Raw genomic sequence first — 21,628 nt, 5'->3', positions numbered from 1 at the left:
GAAAAGGGTTATTTCGATTTGACCTATGTAGAGCTATATTGGTACGAGTAAAAAAATTTAGTCGTAAACCTTTAATTCCAAACTTCTAAATAATGAACTAGCACATAACCCATACACTAGGCTGTAGATGAAGTGATAGTTATGTGAATCAACCTGATTTCATCTATTTGATGCGAGATTCAATCAAGTTCAAATGTTATTTTTGACTAAATACCTTGGGTTTATTAATCTAAGGGTTTATCTTCCTAGGGTATAATATTATTCATAGGGTTTATATAATTAATCCCTGGGTTCAATATAAATCTCTTAGGTTTATAACCATGGGTCAACCATGGTCCAATGTCACATTGTGACAAAGATTGACTCAGTGTGAAGATAAATCATGGTCAACCATGGTTCAATGTTGCATTGTGACAAATATTTTCTAAATATGAAAATCAACCATGGTCCAGCATTACCAATCATCATCAACCATGGTCAACCACTTTCCCGCAATTCATATGGGTGTTTTCTAAATAATCCATATACATACATAAATAAGGTTTGAAGGGATCGCCCTGGTGGACCCTAATTCAAGGTCGTTATCCAACTTTCGCATTAGATTCATAAAGGAACAACCATTTTGGCATTATGATAGAAATTGACACAGAGTATTGCTTTAGAATTTTAAAAAATCTAGATCATCCTAAAAATATTCAGGTTCTGATAGATGTGGGGCATGTTTTTCGGGGATGTGTAGTCCTTGAAATTTGTATGCACTTTATTGACTTGAATAATATCGATTACTCTTATTTTATAGAACTTTCTCTTTGAAGGAAACTTGATATCAAAATACGGAAGAATAACTGTCAAGAGTGAGACATTCGATCATGTTTTCGTTCAGAAAATGACCTAATATTATAGGCCCATCATGTTTTTTCCCAAGCTGAGGTAGAGTCCAAGTTTTAATTAGATGTTATAGAGATAAAGGAGAGAACATTGTCCACTGAAATCCTATAAATATGACGATTAAACATGATGTGTCTATATGCTTTTATTACCCATTGCTTTGTCATCTCGATCCTTCACATTCATCAAGCCTGCCCAATTATTTTGGAGAGCTTCACAATGTCACTCTAAAACTATTATTTCACATAAAGAAATGCTACAGAGGTCGGTACATCTCAATGTGAACTTCCTTAAAGGTGCACTTAACAGAGGTTTTGGAGTGAACAATTACAGAATTGAGTTCAGATGGGACACTCCATCACGTCCCGGAGGTAATGATTCCTTGAACGCCAATGATTCCTTAAAACATGTATCACATGAGTTGAAACCAATGCAAACCAGAGTAACCAAGTTCGAATTCGAATTAATTTTTCAATTTGGAAAAAAATCACTAATATACTTCAAACAATTCAGGTATATGTTTCGTGTTGGTTTGACAACAAACTTGGTTAAACTAACAAAGTCAAACAGTTTTTGTAACCAATTTAGTTTTTAGTTATGTAACGGGTAGTTTAGTTGTGTGTAACGGTAGTTATTCACATAATATATCGAATGCCATGTAATGAAAACTCATTATTCAATAAAATCAGATACACATTCAGTTTCTAGTTTCTGCTCTTATTTTCAATAAGTGGTATCAGAGCCTGGACAAAACTCCTGTGATCAAACCCGTGATTTATCCCTGAGGACGGCCTGTGGACGACGTGGACGGCAAGAATCCCTGGCGTTGAGGCTTGAAACGGTGTGGACGGCAAGAATCACTGGCGTTGAGGCTTGAAGAATTGTGGACGGCGTTGCAAAATCCGGCCCTATGGACAGCGTTGCCCTATGGACGGCGTTGCAATATTGTTTCCCTGAATCCGGGTATCGTTTTTTTTTTTGCAGAATTTTTTTTTTAAAAAGAAAAAAGAAGGGTTTGCAGAATTTTTTAAAGATAGCAGCAGAGCAGATTTTTTAGAAAAGATAGCAGCAGAGGTTGTTCAGTTTTTTAAAAGATAGCAGCAGAGCAGATTTTTTTTTAAAAAAGATAGCAGCAGAGGTTGTTCAGAAATTTTTAAAGATAGCAGCAAAGGTTGTTGTGTTCAGTTTTTTAAAGATAGCAGCAGAGATTGAAAAGGGTGTTGTTGTTTTTTTTAAATATTGTAGAAGAACAAGTTTGCAAGGGTTTTGCACGAATGGTGTGAAACTAGAAAAACAAAAGGGTTTGCAAGAAATCAAAGGATTTGAAACTTGTCTTTCTGTTTGAATTGGGGAAGTTATTTTTTTTTGAAAGCCTGAAATCCTAGGAAGGAGGGAAAATGGCCAAGATGTCGAATGCAAGATTCGAGGTGGAGAAATTCACCGGAAAGAGCAATTTTGCTCTTTGGAAACTGAAGGTTAAGGATCTGCTTGTGCAACAAGGGTTGCACAAGGCATTGGATGGGGTTACTAAGAAACCTAAAACCATGACTACTTCAGACTGGGAGGACTTGGATGCCCGAGCTCTCAGTACCATCCGGCTATGTTTAGCGGATGAAGTTCTCTTCAACATCGTTGAAGAGACCACGGCGTCAGGTTTGTGGGAAAAACTTGAAAACCTTTATATGACAAAATCATTAACCAACATAATTTATCTGAAACGACAATTATACAATCTTCGAATGAAAGAAGGTTCAAGCGTTGCAGAACATTTGAATGTTTTTAATACACTAATTTGTCAATTAACAGATATGGAAGTCAAAATACAGGAAGAAGATAAAGCCATAACCTTGTTGTGTTCTCTGCCTGAATCATGGGATCACTTCGTAACCTCAATCAGCTTCAGCTCTGCTGATTCTTTGAAGTTTGAATCAGTCGTGGGAGCTCTTCTGTCTGAAGAAGTACGAAGGAAATACAGCACCGATACAACTACATCAGAAGCCATGGTCGCTAGAGGATGCTCAAAGGAAAGAGGAGACAGACCAAGGGGGTCTTCCAGGTCGAAATCGAAGGGCAAAAAGTGTAAGGCAAAATGTTGGAACTGCGGTAAAGTTGGACACTTGAAGAAGGACTGTTGGAAACGGAAGGAATCCGAAAACCTGAAGAACGAAGCGAATCAGGCTGATTCAGGTATTGTAGACGAAGTTTTATCTGCTGAAGAATTGTGTATGATAGATGAAACTTCACCTGAATGTAATGTCTCTCATAGTTTTGATAGCTCGATGTTAGACTCTGGTGCTTCGCATCATATGTGCCCACATAGAGACTGGTTTACTTCGTATGAAAATGTAAACGGTAGTTCTGTGTTTATGGGTAACAATATGTCATGTCAGACTGTTGGGATGGGAGATATCAGGATTAAGATGTATGATAACACAGTTAGGACATTAACTAGTGTTAGACATGTGCCTGATTTGAAGAAAAATTTAATCTCTTTGGGAGTGTTGGATTCAGATGGTTATAAGTTTACAGGTCAGGATGACGTTTTGAAAGTCTTCAAAGGTGCCCTTGTGGTTATGAAGGCAGAGAAGGTCGGGAATCTTTACAGGTTAAAAGGAAGTACTCAGGTCGGTGAAGCAGCGGTTGCGTCAGAAAAGGAAGAAGCAGGTACTCGTCTGTGGCATCAGCGTTTGGGTCATATGAGCGAGAAAGGTCTTCACATACTGATGAAACGTAAATCTCTTCCCGGTCTGAAATCCTTGAATTTAGATTTCTGTAAACATTGTGTGTATGGGAAGCAGTGTAAACAGAGATTTAAAGTTGGTAATCATAATAGTAAAGATGTTTTAGACTACATTCATTCTGATCTGTGGGGGCCTTCCCTTGTTATGTCATATGGAGGTGCATTGTATTTTTTAACGTTCATTGATGATTACTCTCATAGAGTTTGGGTCCATATGCTAAAAAGGAAAGCTGATGTATTCAATGTTTTTAAACAATTTAAAGTAATGGTAGAGAAAAGAACAGGCAAATCTATTAAATGTCTAAGAACTGACACTGGTGGTGAGTTCACTTCTGTTGAGTTTGAACAATACTGTAAGGATGAGGGCATTGTTAGACACAAAACTGTTGTTTATACTCCTCAGCAAAATGGTGTTGCTGAGCGTATGAATCAGACTCTTATGGAAAGAACCAGAAGCATGATCAGCGATGCTAACTTGCAAAAGGAGTTGTGGGCGGAAGTAGTATCTACTGCTTGTTATTTAGTTAACAGATCACCCTCAGTAGCAATTGATTGTAAAATTCCTGAAGAAGTCTGGACAGGTCAGTCTTGTGACTATTCTCATTTGAGGATATTTGGCTGTGATGCTTATTCACTGATTCCGAAAAATCAGCGTTCAAAGTTAGATCCAAAGTCGAAATGTTATGTCTTTGTTGGGTATGACTATGCAGTGAAAGGATATAGGTTGTGGGATCCTACATTGCGGAAGATAGTCATTAGTAGAGATGTAACATTTGATGAATCCTCTTTGTTAAAATCAAATGTTGAAAGAATTGAACAGGAACAGGTATCGCCGTGTCAACGAGTTCAGTTGGAGGCTAGATCTTTCGGTGACAGTCGAAAGGAAGGAGAGACTTCTGGAGACAAAGGTGTTGAAGACACAAAGGAAGCCGTTGAAGCTTCTGAACCAGTGCAAGTTTCTGAACCAGTTCAGCAACCAGTAACTCTGAGAAGATCAACAAGGGAAAGGAAAACTCCCAAAAGGTATGAAGATTCTGCTTCATCTTTTGCTTTGGTTACTGAAGATGGGGAACCGTCTTGTTATCAGGAAGCGATAGATGATACAGATAGTGAAAAATGGAAAAAGGCTATGGAAGAAGAAATGGACTCCTTAGCCAAGAACAATACCTAGGATCTTGTAGAGCTTCCTGAAGGGAGAAGTGTTGTTGGATGTAAAAGGGTCTTCAAGCTGAAACGAAAAGTTGATGGTAGTATCGAGAGATATAAGGCAAGACTGGTAGCGAAAGGGTATTCTCAGGTTGAAGGTATAGACTTTCATGAGATTTTTTCTCCAGTTGTAAAACTTGTTTCTATATGTACTTTGTTGGCACTAACTGCGTTGCTTAATCTTGAGTTAGAACAGTTAGATGTTAAAACAACTTTTCTACATGGTGATTTGAACGAAGAGATATATATGGAACAACCAGAAGGTTTTGTACGAGGTCGCAGCAGAAGATTAGTTTGCAAGCTCAGGAAATCATTGTATGGTCTGAGGCAGTCTCCCAGACAATGGTACAAGAAGTTTGATTCCTTCATGGTGAGCCAGAACTTTATAAGAAGTGAGTATGATCATTGTGTGTACTTCAAAAGTTTCAATGGCATATTCATTATCTTAGCTTTGTATGTTGACGATATGCTTATTGCAAGCAAAAGCATGGAAGAGATCAACAGGTTAAAGGCTCAACTCTCTAGGGCGTTTGACATGAAGGATCTTGGAGCAGCAAAACATATCTTGGGCATGGAGATACACAGAGAGAGGAAAAATGGTAAGCTTTGGTTATCACAGCAGAAGTATGTGGAGAAGGTACTTGAAAAGTTTTCTATGAATAATGTGAAACCTGTTAATGTTCCCCTAGCTTCCCATTTTAAGCTTTCTTCTGTTTTGAGTCCTAGAGCTGATGAAGAAAAGCAGTATATGTCTCATGTACCATATGCAAATGCGGTAGGCAACTTAATGTATGCGATGGTATCTACAAGACCTGACATTTCACATGCAGTTGGAGTTGTCAGCAGATTCATGGCAAATCCAGGTAAAGAACATTGGCAAGCAGTGAAATGGGTGCTTCGATATCTAAGAGGCACAAGAGATCATTGCATCGTCTTTGATGGTAGTGAAGGATCAGTCTGCGGATATGTAGATGCTGACTATGCAGGTGATTTGGACAAAAGAAGATCTACTACAGGTTACGTCTTTACTCTTGCAGGTGGAGCAATTAGTTGGATGTGAAAGCTTCAAGACACGGTTGCATTGTCCACTACCGAAGCTGAATATATAGCTGCTTCAGATGCCAGTAAAGAAGCAATCTGGTTATAGGGTTTTCTCGATGAAATCGGAAGAACGCAGGAGAAAGTGAGTGTACTTTGTGACAGTCAAAGTGCTATTCACTTGGCCACAAACCCTGCCTATCACAGCAGAACCAAGCACATTGATGTGAGATATCATTTTCTGAGACATGTGATCGATGGTGGAAAAGTAGCTCTTAAAAAGGTCCACACACGAGAAAATTGTGCAAACATATTCACAAAGCCAGTTACAATAGAGAAGTTGCGGTGGTGTTTAGCTTCTCTTGGCTTGCAGGAAAGATGATGAATGGGAAAGTTGTTGTCAAGGTGGAGTTTGTTGGTTTGACAACGAACTTGGTTAAACTAACAAAGTCAAACAGTTTTTTGTAACCAATTTAGTTTTTAGTTATGTAACGGGTAGTTTAGTTGTGTGTAACGGTAGCTATTCACATAATATATCGAATGCCATGTAATGAAAACTCATTATTCAATAAAATCAGATACACATTCAGTTTCTAGTTTCTGCTCTTATTTTCAATATTTCGAAATTTGCATAATCTACTTGTAATTTGAGTGCGTTTTGGCTTACCTTGCTCACTGCTCACTCTCGACAACCCATTTATATTTTTTAATGCTGAGGCAAAAGAGAAACTAGTTTTTGATCTCCCATTATCTTCTTTAATGTTTTTGTCATGTATCGTTTGTGTATCTGGAAACAACTAAATTTTTAGGATAATTCAGTCGAATTGAACGAGTCGACTATTCAAATTTTTTTGACCTATTGGGACGAATTTGGTAACTGTGCTATAAACTAAGTTCTTAGTATATGTGGTTGATCCATGTAGTGCAAAAATTCGAGGTAAGAGTCATTTGAAAACTTTGCTTTATCTTGCTTATAATGATGGGTTCATATTGAAACATTTTTGTTGCAAATCGTTTTATGTTTGTAATTTTTAATGACGTTGTTTATTTCTGTTTTGAAACTTTTATGCTGAATTATAGAATTTTTATTTTTTCATTTATCATTTAAATTAAATAATTTTAGACTTACATTTTTATGCTTTTTATTAAAACGTGTTATATTTTATTCAAAATAACAATATTTATCACTTGTGTTTATATTATTTTTTAAACAATACTAATAACATGGTATACTAAATAATATACATGTTTAACTAGGGCAAGTTGGAGATTGTGATGAAGGCTAGGGATTTTTTTAGGACTATGGAAGGGGCTGCTTCCACAAGCCATGACACTTCAGACATGACACTTCAGATCACATATGATGTATAGGCATCCGTAATTGTCATTGACCAAGAGGCTAAAATCATTTACTAAAGGAGTTGGTTCCTCAAATTTTGGTTTGTTAGATTACCATGTATTTCATTTAAATTAGATAATTTGTTGCAGTGGTTGCAGTATAGTTTAATTTTCCCAAAATTAGTCCTTAGATGCTATATTCAAGGATCTGAACAAAATTCATGTAATTTTATATTTATTTGATTAATGACAAACTGAGTAGAGAGAGTGAATGGGAGTGACAAATTTGTCTATGAGAGCTCTCCAATTGCATAAGAAGTCCTTCTACAATTTTAATTTCGCACAGTTCAGTAAACTCTGTGTCTAATTATCAATACCAAGATTTTTAAAATTCCCAATACTAGCATTAGAGTGGTGTGAAGAGGGTGAAGAAGGGAGAGGAGTTTTCATAGAGGAGTCACACAACCGAACAAAAGGACCAAACAGTGCAGAAGGTCAAGAAGAGTGGGAGGATAAAAACTAATATTAACACTAGAAAGGCTAACTTAGCTATTTTTAAGTTTTGGAAGAGTCCATCATTTGTCAGAGCTTGAGACCATCTGTTAATGAAATCTCGTAACAGAGTTCTTACCTTAGAGGCCTCGAAAGCTTAGAAAGTTTGAATTCCATAAATTATTTTAATTGAGTGCCGAGCAGTGATTCAGGTGATGTATGAGAGGTAATCAACTAACAGAATATTGTAATGGACTTTTAGCCGTGAAATTCAGGAAAGTCCAGAGTCCCATGAGCTAATTTAATTAAGCCTTGGAGACTTTGGGACTAGGGACCATCAAGTGTCAGTGATAAAAAGACTTGTTATTCCTGAGATCTGTTAAGTGATGGGGTTGTGGAGTCCACAAGAAGCAAGCGCGATTGGTGAGGCTTTCCTTAGTTAAAAGCTATGTGGGCCATAGTGGAAGGTCAGAGTCCCATAAAGAATTTTATTTCAATTATTAAATAGTTCTTGGGGCCGACGGTAGCAGGATTTGTACAAAGAAAAGAGAACACCCATAGGTGGTTTTTCACTTATTCCCTTTATAATTCCTCCACTATAGTTAAGCTACCCACTGTGTATTTTAACAGGGATTTGATCCTGGGGGTTGAAGGAAGTGCTAAATTTAGGGGACTAACTCCTAGAGGGATTGATTTAAGAAAATATTATTTGATATTTTCATCAATAGGGGAGGAGGTCACAAAACCATGGTTGCCAAACACTTCTCCTACCATGTCAATGTAGACAGTTGGACTCAGTCATTAAAGGTATGAATGCCATTCAACCGTAGTTTACCAAGCAACCTTTTGATGAAGGTAAGGTTCCGACCAAAGTCTTTCTCTTCCATTAGGGCTCTCATCTTCTTACGATTCATGGAGTCACTAATGTCAGGGAAATATGCATGTCGATGGCACCCCACATCAAATTTTGTGATAGTGGTTGTCAGTGGGGATGCAGAGGGACCACTAGATAGTAAACATTTATCAGTTTGGGGTGGCCCTATTGCTTTGAACTTTAAATGTAACACCCCTCCCTTGGGTACTACATTATTGTAAACATAAGCTAAGCTAAATCTAACTATGATATCCTCCCTTATGTTTTAAAGGTTGTAGACTTAAGCTCAGGAAAGCTAGGTTTGATACCCTCCTTTGTGAGTTAAACTATTCTACACCTAAGTTGAGGAAAGCTAGGTGATATGTAATATGAAAAGCAAATGTATTATTAAATAAATTAATAAAATAAATCACTTGGAGGGTGGAGCACCAAGAGAGAGGAGATGATTTTCCAAATCCCATGAGGAATGGGATAGAGATGAATCTTTCATGATAAGCTTCTAGATGAGATTCTAGATAAGCTTGGATGGATTGGATATTTATCAAATGGATGGGAGATAAATATCCATCCAACATAAAAGCTTTGCGGGAGATAAAGGCAAGATTTTATGTGGAAAAGCATCCTGAAAATAAAACGAGCTTTTTCGGATAAGACCTAGGCAAATGGAAAAATACATAAAGCGGGACGCCGCTAATGGTAACTAAATCATGAAAGAGGGTATTAAATACCCAGTGCATTGGTCAATGGGCGATAGTTGATCCTTGGCAAGAGCTTCGGCTCGGGGGAATCAGAGATGATTCATGGCTGGGTCGTGGTGCTCTTCCCTCCAAATGAGATTTAGTTGGTGTCAATTGCAGGGAATGGTTGTATGTGGATTCCTACTCTCACTCTCTATTACTGTTCACATTTTCTTATGAGTAGTTTTTCTTATTTTTTAGGATATTTGAATGAATTTCATGTGCATGGATATTGAAGGTGCTTCCATGTGTTTGAATGAGATTTACTTGCATGGTATGTGTTTCATGTTATGTCCTCACTTTGTATGAGATTAAAATCAATTAGCTCATATACATGATGGTTGAAATTATTTATATTATGGAATGACAGATTTCTTATGCAGGTTGAACTTCAGAATGAAGTTAATTGTAGAAGCATGTTCTTGGCAACCGTTTTAAGATCCATTCACAGTATAAATTGGCATGTGTCAATCATTCACAAATAGATTATAGTGTGTTAATATTAAGGATTTCCGTAATGTCTCTTGGAAGTCATTACTCTGAAATGGCCATATAATAATGTTAAGATAGTTGTTAATTCTAACATCAAGTGAAAACTTTGGTGCATGTAGAAATTAGACAATAACAATTTTGGTATATCTATGTTCATTCTTATATGAAGTTATCAAGGTACGGACAAGCTAGAATCACTAATATCGTTAAGCATAAGGGGCATTCCATCGATTTTGCTAAAGAGATATTGTTGAAGAGTATGCCTAAGAGTATTAGTATGAAGGAGTTTAGACTTCTGTGATCCATAACATTGTTTATATAATCTTCGGCAAAATCACATAACCAATCTTTTGTCGACGCGTTCCGAACCAACCAGTGTGGTTCATCGTCAGGACAAGTTGAAGAACAGATCCAGCTTAGCCTGTTTAAATAGCTAGAGCAGAGACACCAACGGTTACCAGGGCAAAAGGTTGACTTAAGGAGCAAAGTTAGGAATAACCGAGGAATCTCTGCAACGCTTAAGAAATACCAGATCGGACTTCAACTTAGTAACCTGCATGCGTGACCGCTCGAATAGATGAACCTTCTTAGCAGCGGCTTCTCCGTGCAGGGAAATTATTAAGGAGTTTAGACTTCTGTGATCCATAACATTGTTTCGATAATCTTCGGCAAAATCACATAACCAATCTTTTGTCGACGCGTTTCGAACCAACCAGTGTGGTTCATCGTCAGGAAAAGTTGAAGAACAGATCCAACTTAGCCTGTTTAAATAGCTAGAGCAGAGACACCAACGGTTACCAGGGCAAAAGGTTGACTTAAGGAGCAAAGTTAGGAATAACCGAGGAATCTCTGCAACGCTTAAGAAATACCAGATCAGACTTCAACTTAGTAACCTGCATGCGTGACCACTCGAATAGATGAACCTTCTTAGCAGCGGCTTCTCCGTGTAGGGAAATTATTATTTTTATTTTTATTTTTCATTTATATAAATTTAAATAGATAATTTATTTTTATTAATTTATATTTTTTCATTTATTTATTTATTTTAATAAAGAAATAAGTAATTTATTATTATTCTTCATTTATTTATGAATAAATAAATAATTTATCATTATTTTATAATTCTTCTTTTATATATTTATATATTTATGTATTTATCTTACACCTAATATAACTAAATTTATATTTTTATATATAAATTTATATATATTTTTATTTATTATATTATAATTTATCATTCATTTATATATTTATTTATTTATTTTTTACCTAATATAACTAAATTTGACCTTGCTCCTTAAGTCAACCTTTTGCCCTGGTAACCGTTGGTGTCTCTGCTCTAGCTATTTAAACAGGCTAAGCTAGATCTGTTCTTCAACTTGTCCTGACGATGAACCACACTGGTTGGTTCGAAACGCATCGACAAAAGATTGGTTATGTGATTTTGCCGAAGATTATCTAAACAGTATTAGTATGGTTTAGTACTCTCAATGTAATTCCATTCTTAAGAGTAGTAGAGATAGTTGTCAGAATAATAACCATTCACATGATAATAAGGTATGTGGAATCGTACCCGCAACTTAACCAAGTTATGAATGGAAGTCTAGTATGCTTAATATTGATCCAATATATAAGATTTATTGAGGAAATCAAAAGACCACATCAATGACCCACGTTTGGGGTTGTTCAACTTTATTTAAAATTGGTATGATTTCCTAGATGGCAAGGTCCATATAATAACTAAAATTAATGTACTGGTAAATATGGTCAAATTCTAACTATAATAGAGAAACGTTTTAAGTTAGTGGAGTCTAACAACTAGATTTTTGGGTGAGCAATGGAGGTAGATTACAAATGGTATCGAAGCGTCAAGTTCAAACCTTTTGGCCTAGGGGCCAATCTACGTCTGTAGAATATGACAAAATAGGGTAATAATTGTTACCAAACAAATCTGATTAAAGGGTTATAAATGCATGTCCATTAGTTATAATGGGTCAAAATAGCATGCATGTGACATTCCATTTGGATTTGTATTAATAGTCATGGAAAGAATGTTTGAAACCAGGACCTCATCAGAACCCTAACCAACGATAGCATATCGTATTTAACTATTGACTTTAATTACTATTGACTTTGGTAAACAATGTTATGGGGAAAGAATCTCAAAATGATTATTAAAGTCATGACTTCAATGATATCTTGAAGATTATGGAGGACTACGACTAGACTGTGTATAAGACAACATTATAGTTATGTGGGTGAGAGAAATAAGCAGTTTACTATCTTACCAGGACTATGACTATGTCATAGTTAAACCTTTCCGATGGAGAAGACAAACCAAAATCATTGATATAAAATCACAAAAAGGAAGGTACATTCTGAACATCGTCTTTTATGCAAAGGCTCGAATTAGGATCCATATACAAATAAAGGAATAAGAATGTTTAAAAGCTTGTTGAATAGAAATTTTAAAGAGCTTTCAAGATTAGATAATGCAACTGATTAGCCTCTCTGATCACACTAATTTGCTTCTAGTGATAGATGATCATGCAGACCTAGAAAAGATCAATGAATGTTTAAAATCTTGTTGAATATAAATTTCAAGTGCTTTTAGGATTAGATAACGCAACTGATCATCCTCTCCGATCACACTGATTTGTTGCTTGTGATAGATGATCATGCGTACCTGGATAAGGTTTAAATGCCATCAGTGGTTAATGGTCATTAGCGAGCTATCGTTTTTTTAGTCATGGAAACTAATTAATTACGGAAAGGATGTTGATAGCAACATTGTTGCTATAATATCCACACCTTTAAAGCTTGCCTTCGCCTTCGCCTATTATATCTTTTAGAAACATCATCAGGAAGGCTTGTTTTTTCTTTTTTGGATTTATGATACTGTCTCCGTGTATGCTTTATGACAAAGAGGAAATATGCCAGATAACCAAACAAATGATAAGGTTATCGGGAGAAGCAATGATGTTGTTTCTATGATTGATTGGAGGAATTTATCCGTTGGGTGAATGTGACAGGTTGAGAAGATGATTATCCTCATCACCACTCTTATTTTGAAACCATAAAACATTATCTTACCCCTATGATAATCATGAACATGATTGGATAAAACCATAAAGAAAGGATAAGTTCCCTCTATTAATGGCTACAGCAATAGGTAGTGCTCTAGTCAGGTAACAATAGGTAATGGTCTCATTGAATAACATGTAGGGATCTCATAAATCCAAGTTGACTAGTGGATGGGGTACACCAAGCCTTGAGTAGGGAGGTCCAGTTTCAATCTCTCTTCTTATTTTTTTATGATATGTTCATGGTTTAAGCCATTGCTGCTGGGTTAGAAATAATATGATTTGGCAATCAAGGGGGCTCATCTCCACCTTGAGGAGCATACTCTTAGGCCTCTGCATCTACGACGCAACAGAGTAACTGTAGTATGTCTTGATCATGAGGGTGACCCTGTGATTGTATTTTGAAATGGTGGAATCAAGAAAGGGACCCTTATCATCACCAATTTACATGAGCCAGTTGGTGCGCCTGCTGTAGGAGTTGATGGCCTGCAAAACAGATTGAGGGTTTCCATTCTTTGCCGTCTACATGACATGTTCAAGCAACACTTTCTCTCATCCATCCCCTGCTTTGCATGTCCGAAGGAACACCTTCATGTTGACTATCGCTCTCATGTATGAAAAAAAAGTATCCGTTTGAATGAGTAAGTTAAAATTTTTGGTGTTTGGAATGGATTGACAAGTAGTTTTACTCTGGGTCTTTGCAACGTAGATTTCTATTTTTATTTTGATGCAAAATATTTTTTAGAAAATCAATGAAAATACTAGCTTCTAGAAACTGAATGTAGCCATGAAAACAATATTTCATTTTATAAATTGATTTTCCCTAGTTTCTACAATCATGGACTATTTTAGGGATTAGATTGGATGAGGATCCGATCCTTATTTTTGTTGTTGTTATAAATGTAGCCTATAGGCATGTAGCTTTCCATTGAAGTTCAAGGCATCACAACCAAACATGAATGTAAGATTCTAAAACCATTACCTTGATGGCGTTACAACCTCTTCAAGGAGGTAAATATCATCCTTGAATCCAACCAAAAACTGCAATGAATGTCCATGCAAAACTTCATTAGTTATATGGATGTGATTTCAGAGACACTGTAAGGATGGAATTTAGTCAAGGGCTTTGGTTTTAGAGATACAGTGGGATGGAATTTGATAGACAAACCGCGAAATTGCAGTATGAAAGTTATGCACATGACACATGCATTGATTCATGCTTTATATATTTCTGTGTATTCAGCAACTATATTCGTTCTTTAATCTTGTGTTTTCAACCCTTTTGATTAATAAATATATACAATTTGTGTTGACAAGTGAGGAGATCCGTTGCCCATCGATCATTGTAGAGATTGATGTTGTTTGTAAGCAGGATTGGTCTTGCATATAATGACTGTGTGATCCAACATAAGATGTTGTGTGTAGCTGGTGGGAATGCAACATATTTATGTTGCATGTATTTGTGTGAGCCAACCAGAGCGAATGTGCAGAGGAAGAGATGGAACAATCCATGTGTATATTAAAAGTTAGTTGATCTCAGGTGTTTGGTTAAATAATTTATTTTTATTTTTTGTTATCATGTACACATTAGACTTATAATAACTTACCATGGATTATAAAATCCACTTTATAAGAAAGGGATGATGCTTAACATGAGATTATACTGATTTTAATAAGTTTCAGTTATATATGATAAAATAAAATATTCCTCATTCCTTCTATATTTTTTGTAAATAAAAATAAAAATGAGAAAATGTTAAAAAGAATTGAAGGACATATTTTATTAATTCTACCCCATAGGTAGTGTTAACACATTAACCAAGGTATGGTCAACAATGAAGAATTTGTTTCTAAAAATGTTTTCTTGTGGGTAGGGGCAAATTATGCATAAGGCACGATGAATGAATATTGAAAAATTAGAAACGTGCAACATAGATTTGAAAACTCCTTTGGAAAAACTTGGAAATTCTGTGTGGAAAAAAGTAGTTTGCATTGGGTTAATAACTGCTCATTTGGAATTGTGTAGAAGAGTTAAATCCGTATGGATAAGGATTTCTGAGGAAATTTTCTTATTTTGTTGGTTCTAGTTATAGTTATGAAATTGAGGCAGTAGCAATATGTATGATGAATGATTTCATTGTTATGCTTGTGACTCTCATTACTTAAAGGAGTAGCTGCATAGTAGGTAGTTGTTGTGGCTTGGGGCTATGGAGCCATCTAACTTATTGTAAAAATGGCATGGCATAAGTATATTGAAGTGGAACAAATTACAATAACCTTGTTGTGGGATGTACATATATGGGTGTATGAGACATCTAGTAAATCTAAATGTAATCATCATTACGAAACAAATGATACCTATGGTTAACTGGAAAAACATTCATGCATAAGACCAGGGTACATTAGAAATCAGTATGGTATAATCTACGGTTCCAGTTATCTATACTAGTTAGCTAATTGTGGGGTGCACACCATGATGAATGCCTTTCTCCAAGTTGGGAGTTTGTGCTCAAGTAAAGAGTCATTGTACTTACATGCTTGTGATAACAACAAAGAAATATTAATATTTAAGAAGCCTTGGAGCTAGTATGCTAGTTGCCTCCGGAATGGATAAGAATATAATATTATATCATCCATTAAAGGTCGGATAATATGGAAATTAAAAAGCAATGTGAACGTAAGGAACTGTTCAATTCCTCATTAGGAAATGCTCTTACTTGTTAAATTTTCATTAAGGATATGGTTGTGCTTATGTGCATGTTTGTGCTGATGTGCTGATGTGCGTGTTTGTGCTGATGTGCGTGTTTGTGTTTATTAAATCCATTATAATCTTATTGAAGTCACTTGAAATATTATTGTCCTTGTGAAGAATTAAAGCCGTGAATGAGATAAATTATTCTAAGAGGTGGATAGCATGGATGAATTCACAACTATAATGCAAGAAAATTGATACCTCTACAAGTGCTATAAAGGGAATTAACTAAAAAGATAATTGTATAAAAGAAGAAGTGTCAAACCCTAGTAAGGTGTTATGCAATGAAACAGGTTTTCATGAACAATGTTAAGAATATAAAGAGCATGTGTCTCTAATGCATCAAATAGTAGAGTTAGTGGTAAGTGGCATAGTGGGTAATTGTTATCACACTCATTAGAGCTATCCTACTTATGATAGCATCTGCATGGATGATGATGTGTAAGAAGAAATACTTATATTTTGAACATATATGGATGGGTGGGATCTCTTTTATATCAGAACATGATCATTACTATGTTATTATGGAACATAGTATGCTTCTAACAGATAACTAGATAAATATTATGCATTAAATCCTTATGTATAATGATAAGCAAAGTCAATTCTAGTTTATCTTAATAGGATGATTTTTCATGTAAATCTCAAAATTAGTCATATTTTCACATGTGGAGATTGCAGTTTCGGAAGTGGAGGTTAAATACATATATGCATGATAGCAACTAGAGGGAAACTTGGGCAAAATTGGTATCATGAATGATGAAGAGGAATTAGAAAGTTTTTTAACCTCTAACACAAACCATAACATGTACCGGTTGAGGAACCATGTGGAAAACTAGATTAGGTAAGAGATTTACATGAAAGGTGGATTAAATAATGGAGGAAGTCCATGGTTGTATATGTAATTAATTGTTATATATTATACCTATACCATGTCATGGTTAGTTTTACATGTTGTTACCATAGTGTGGGGGAACATGCTTAATATCCATGCATGTTAATGAGTTATATGAATTTACCATGCAAGCACGTGTGTGTGTAGTATTATAGACTTGTAAGAATAATGTATTTATCAAATGGTTAATGGTGGGATGGTCTTGATGTTATGCATCCATATAAGAAAGAGTCTTGAGTCTAAATCAAGCTATATATGCATATGTTGTTATGTGCCAATAGTAAATAGGAAAAGTATGCATGACTATGTTAAAAGTGAGGTTGGACGATAAAAACAACTTATAAATGGTATAATTGCTATAAAAGTATTATACCAAAGTAAAAGATGGTGAGAGCATGTTATAGTATAAGGACTATATAACTGTACAAATTGTGGTCAAATTAAACCTTTGATTAATGCATCTTCTTACAATGTGACTCGTTCTTTGGTTGGAAGAAATTATGGTTAAAGGGGAAATTTAACTTAAATTTATTTCCAAGACACATATAATAGAACCTATAAGTATCCTTGAGTGCAAACCATAGTAATTGGTGAAGTAGCGCAAATGGTATGGACCCATTGTCAATTAAATGATATTTAACAATCTATTTTAGATTCATATCATAAATTGTACCAAGAAATTTTGAGAGGATCTCTTATCATATTGCATTGATAAGGTGTTTGGACAACATAAAGAAATTTTGTGTGATTCAAACATAATTCATAAATAGATAACTCATCTTCGGTGATTTAATGTTAAGAATTAGCCAACATGTAAATACCCTGAGATCATAAACACTTACAACTACAAGGAGTGTAGGATTGTAAGTAGTAAGAACATTCATGTATGACTACATAGAATTATGCATGGTCAACAAGTTGTTGAAGCATAAATAGAGCAACAGTAAAACATACAAGGTGAATTAATGATCTCATGAATATTAAACTTCAACAGCTATGAGTTAATAATTTGCTTTAGAACATTAAGCAAAAGGTATGCATGAATCCAATAATATGTGATTGAAATTGTAACCACATGACATCTGGAATGTATTTATACATGACATAGAAACTTTCTTAATTACGTTGATGAACCATGAAAATGAATGTTGGTATGATACTAACATGGTGGAAAAATATGTGGATAAAGTTTATGTTATGCAGGTGACAGCATGAGGATGGTATTATAGGTTGTACCACAACTAGACTATGTACAACAACACATGGGACCATATGATTACATAGGCTACAGGGTTGTAAAATGAAATGTGCATTGGTGTGTATAACATACCTTGTGTGCAAGGTAAGTAGCAGTCAGGTAAATAAACCTGGAGATTACCCGGAAAAAAGAAAGTAAGTTGGTATAAGTAACTATGGTTAATCACAGTTTGATTACAATGAATATATGTATATAAATATATATTGTGATGTGAAATAATCTGTTATGACCTTGCAGGCATATTAATATGGGAAATATGCTAATTGATGTATTATATGCAGAGAGACTGTAAGCAACAAGTGTTCGAAAAGAAAAGAAAGGCTTGAAAGAATGCAAGGAGAGGACATGCATTCTTCAGATAAAATAAATGATAAGCAATAACTACTTTAATAGTAACAAATTACGATAGTTAAAATTTGCATCGATAAATTCTCACAAATAGCTTGAAAAAATGTGTGACAGGTAGCTATGGAAGGAGAGATGTTGGTAGCACTCCTTGAGACCGATATAGCTATGCGATGAGAGATGATAGGAGCACTCCTCGTGGAAGATGTACATCGAAAAAATTGCATCAGATGGCAGAACCATGAAATCTGTTGATTTGGAAACCAGCTACTTGTGAATGAGGATATGATGTAGTGATACACCGAGGACGGTGTAAAATTTAAGGGGGGAGTATGTAACACCCCTCCCTTGTGTATTAAATTATTTTAAACCTAAGCTAAGTTAAATCTAGCTATGATATCCTCCCTTGTGTGTTAAAGGTTGTAGACCTAAGCTGAGGAAAGCTAGATTTGATACCCTCCTTTTTGGGTTAAACTATTCTACACCTAAGCTGAGGAAAGCTAGGTGATATGTAATATGAAAAGAAAATGTATTATTGAATAAATTAATAAAATAAATCACTTGGAGGGTGGAGCACCAAGAGATAGGAGATGATTTGCCAAATTCCATGAGGAATGGGATATAGATGAATCTTTCATGATAAGCTTCTAGATGAGATTCTAGATAAGCTTGGATGGATTGGATATTCATCGGATGGAAGGGAGATAAAGATCCATCGAACATAAAATCTTTGTGCAAGATAAAGGCAAGATTTTATGTGGAAAAGTGTCATGGAGATAAAGACGAGCTTTTCTGGATAAGACCTAGGGAAATGGAAAAATCCATAAAGCATGATGTTGCTAATGGTAACTAAATCATGAAAGAGGGTATTAAATACCCAGTGCAATGGTTAATTGAGGACAACTGATCCTTGGCAAGATCTTCGGCTCGGGGGGAATCAGAGGTGATTCATGGCTGGGTGGTGGTGCTCCTCCCTCCAAGCAAGATTTAGTTGTTGTCAATTACATGGAATGGTTGTATGTGGATTCTTATTCTCACTCTCTGTTACTGTTCACATTTTTTTATTAGTATTTTTTTTTTGAGGATATTTGAATGAATTTCATGTGCATGGATATTAAAGGTGTTTCCATGTGTTCGGATGAGATTTACTTGCATGGTATGTGTTTCATGTTATGTCCTCACTTTGTATGAGATTAAATCAATTAGCTCAGATATATGATGGTTGAAATTATCTATATTATGCAATGATAGATTTCTTATGCAGGTTGAACTTCAGAATGAAGTTAATTGTAGAAGCATGTTCTCGGTAATGTTTTAAGGTCCATTCAGGGTAGATATTGGCATGTGTCAATCATTCACAAATAGATTATAGTGTGTTAATATTAAGGATTTCTGTAATGTCTCTTGGAAGTCATTACTCTGAAATGGCCATATAAGAATGTTAAGATAGTTGTTAATTCTAACATCAAGTGAAAACTTTGGTGCATGTAGGAATTAGACAATAACAATTGCGGTATATCTATGTTCATTCTTCTATGAAGTTATCAAAGTACTTACAAGCTAGAATCACTAATCTCGTTAAGCATAAGGGGTATTCCGTCGATTGTGCTGAAGAGATCTTGTTGAAGAGTATGCCTAAGAGTATTAGTATGGTTCAGTACTCTCAATGTAATTCCATTCTTAAGAGTAGTACAGATAGTTGTCAAAATAATAACCATTCATATGATATTAAGGTATGAGGAATCGTACCCACAACTTAACGAAGTTATGAATGGAAGGGTAGTATGTTTAATATCAAACAAATATATAAGATTTATTAAGGAAATCCAAAGACCACATCAATGGCCCACGTTTGGGGTTGTTCAACTTTATTTAAAATTGGTATGATTTCCGGAATGACAAGGTTCATATAATAACAAAAATTAGTGTACTAGTAAATGCAGTCAAATTCTAACTATAATAGAGAAAATTTTTAAGTTAGTGGAGTCTAACAGCTAGATTTTCGGGTGAGCCATGGAGGTAAATTATGTTAAATAGGTTGTAGTTCATGCAAAGAATTCATGGAGTGTTGAACACTTATGCGGGAGTTCTTCCTACAAAATGTTCAAGTAATGTTTGCCTAGACTTTTCAAGGGCGGTGTGAGATCACCTGTAAACTATTTGGCATAATTGCTGATCCAGATTTAAATAGGAACATAAAAAATTACAAATATAACCATAAATACAAAGATGCAGTAGAATAACGCTTCATTTAATCAATATCAAATACTGAAATATGCTTACGAACATAATGAAAATAAGACTAGCTTGAACGATGGTAGCTCATCTGTGAGAAGAGATGTGGCAGCTACATGCCTCTAAAGTGTGTTACAATGAGGCTCGAAGGCCTATGTATTGTTGATAAACAATTTAAAACCCTAGACATCCAAAAACATAACCCTAGGAGATGAAGCGCCAAACTATGGGCCCCGTTTGGGTAAATTGGTACATTAACTTCCCGAGGTCGTAACTTTGGCAGATCATCTCAGTTTGACGCCCACAATATCTTGTTAGAAATATCTATCCAAGGACTATAACTTTTGATTTAGAAACATGATCAATGTCCCATGACGCTCCTAGTTTTCCCAAAAAAATGTTGTTTATGGCCTCAAAATGGCTCTAGAAGTTGAGGACCTGAAAAACTGCCAAGTATAATAAATTGTGCTACAAATAAGGAAAGTGAAAAACTTAAAGAAACAATGGTGGGGGTCTAAGTGGAATAGGTGGGTGGCCACCCATATACACTTGGATCATTACTCCCCCCATAGGAAGCAATGTTCCCCATTGTGTTGAGTTCCTTCATGAGATGAGGAAATTTCTGTTGAACTTGGTCCCTCGTGAGCCACTTGCCCTGGTGAAGGAGTTGGCCTACTTTGACAACTCGATGTAGTTGGATCCTTTCTTGTTGGGTGTTATTGATTTGCGTTTCCATGATCTAATTAGTTGTGGCTTGATCCGTGCAATCTAGAATTAACTCTATAGGTGCAAGCTGTTCTGTAATGTCTCATGTGTCCAGCAATGGTGGGAAGTATGGTCAAAGGCGGTCCACATTGAACATTGGGCGCAGGCCAAGGAATGGGGGAATGCTGACCTCAAATTCATTGTCTCCCACAACCTTGGTAATGGTGTAAGGACCATATCGGAGTGGTCTGAGTTTCCAATACACTCCGGTAAGGCGTTCCTTCTGCAAATGTAACTAGACTTTGTCACCCGCCTGAAACTTGTGTGGCACCTGATGTTGATCATTTCATTGTTTGTACTTGGCATTTGATTTCTCCAGAATTTCATGGAGCTATTGTCGAATACGTTGGATGTGCTAAATGAAGTTGTTTGCCTTATCGGCTTTCGACTGGACATGAGACGAATATTCTTGAGTAGCTGCAAATTGTATGGCCACATCAGTCGGACATAGTGGCTGGAATCCGAAGCCCACCTAAAAAGGGTTGTGGCC

Source organism: Pinus tabuliformis, chromosome 5_1 (genome assembly GCF_031772625.1).
Source record: "Pinus tabuliformis cultivar Carrire ecotype Pingquan chromosome 5_1, CPIR1, whole genome shotgun sequence".
Classification (NCBI taxonomy): domain Eukaryota; kingdom Viridiplantae; phylum Streptophyta; class Pinopsida; order Pinales; family Pinaceae; genus Pinus; species Pinus tabuliformis.
The sequence above is the reverse complement of the archived record's forward strand: the minus strand, read 5'-3'. Positions refer to the sequence as shown.